The sequence below is a fragment of the Saccopteryx bilineata genome, chromosome 7 (genome assembly GCF_036850765.1).
Source record: "Saccopteryx bilineata isolate mSacBil1 chromosome 7, mSacBil1_pri_phased_curated, whole genome shotgun sequence".
Classification (NCBI taxonomy): Eukaryota; Metazoa; Chordata; class Mammalia; order Chiroptera; family Emballonuridae; genus Saccopteryx; species Saccopteryx bilineata.
The window spans coordinates 6,917,378-6,919,358 of NC_089496.1; positions in this window are offsets into that span (position 1 = coordinate 6,917,378).

Consider the following 1,981-nt stretch of genomic DNA (forward strand, 5'->3'; position numbering starts at 1 on the left):
CCACATTCTCTTTGGAGTAGCTAGATTACTCTTCTCTCCAAAGCACTAACATCAATTATTATTTTCTAACCAATATTGTCTTGCTTATGTTCTTTGAAAGGATTCTATGACCCATATGAGGCTATTTGTTATAAGAATGAGTAAAAATAAATAAAATTGCCCTTCAATGTCCCATAAAGTAAATTTGAAGAACATCTAAGACTACGTTTCAAGGACTCTGTTAATAATGTTTTCTTGTTGATTATTGTTCTTGTAATTGATTTTCACGAGAAATTTTAAAAGAAATACTAATCATTTAATTTTGGTACTCCAAAATTGTCTCAATGGATCAAATCCATACTGACTTTCCTTACTAAAGCCAAATATCTTTTTATAGAGCCTGCAAATCTTTTTTCAAGGTGACAGTTTATCTAATAAACTGATTTTTGATAATGACAATGACTCTTTCTGTGTTAATGGCAGAGGGGCTTTCTCCCTGATGGCTTGTGCATTTGAATGCACTTCCTAACTAACCTAAAGTCATAACTTTGATAGTGGAGTTCTAAGCAAAACGGGAGAAGGGACACGGCCTTGAGGGGTACTTGTTTTAAGAAGAATAGGGCGTTCAAGGTCTTTGCACAGCCCAACTTTCAAACAGAAAAGTTAACTTCCAATCTGGCCTCACTGTTGCAGGAGCTGTTTTGGGGGCAGGTCAGTAACAGTAAATTTGATATGTAAAAGGCAGTAGGAGATCTTACAGGCAATTTAATCAGGCATGAGTGTTAATAGTTAATACTCAATAATAGAGCTCACCTCACTGAATCACTCTTTCCACCATGTACCCAGATGATGCACCAGTGTTAAAAGTTTTGCTCTGCTAGTTTAGTGACTTAAAAAATTTGTCTTTAGTGTGTAATTTCCTTTTATGTCTTCCTCTGTTTTCCTTAGCATACCTCACATCATCTCCCACTCACAAACATTCACTTTATGAATAACCCTGAATAGCAGAATCAGTATTACTTTTGAATTTGTTACACATGCAACTGCTTGGGGCCCACTCAAACCTACTGAATTAAAAACTCAGGACTTGGGACCAGTCATCGGGTCTTCCAGGTGTCTATGACGCATACTCCAATTTGAGAACCGCTGATATGTATGAATGGTCTTCCAGCTCAAAGTTAGAGTGCTGACCTTCTCATGTCAGGATTTTCTTCCAGAAGCCCCTCAGTCTAGCCTCTATCTCAAATTCCTGGTGCTGAGTAGAAGTTTTGAAACTGCTTAGGGGAGGATAAGCCTTCATTTCTACAAATTCACCTCTCCTAGGAATCGATCTTTACTTTTTAAAAGAGGATAATAAGAACAAATTTCAGTTTGGCTTTACTTTAAACAGACATGATACCAAATTTTGATTAATTTTTCTTGCATGCAATGCTTTTGACTTGTTTACCTACCTGTCTTGTTTCTTTAATAACATATTTGTAGAGTGCCTACTATGAAAGGCAATATTGTCTATAAAATATGCAAGCCATGGCCTAGTAGTTCAGTTGGTCATAGCATCATCCTGACACACCAAGTATATGGGTGCTGTCCTTGGTGAGGGCACATATGGGAACCAACCAATGAATAATAGGTGGAACAACAAATTGGTGTTTCTATCTATCTCAAAAAGAAAAATTAAAATATGAAGTCTAGTAAATTGTGCCAGGCATCACCATATATATATATATATAATTAAGACAGTTAATATGCCACTTAACAATGTAAAGTGTACAAATCAATGGTTTTTAGTATATTTGCAAGCATCACCCACAATCAATCTTAGAACATTGCATTTCCTCATATCCATTAGCAGTCACTCCCAATTTTCCCCATTAGCCGCCCTAGTCCTAGGCAAACATTTAATATATCTATAGATTTGGCTATTCTGGATACTTCAGAGAAATGAAATTATTCCACATGTAGTCTTTTGTGACTGAATTTCACTGAGCATGTTTTCAAGGTT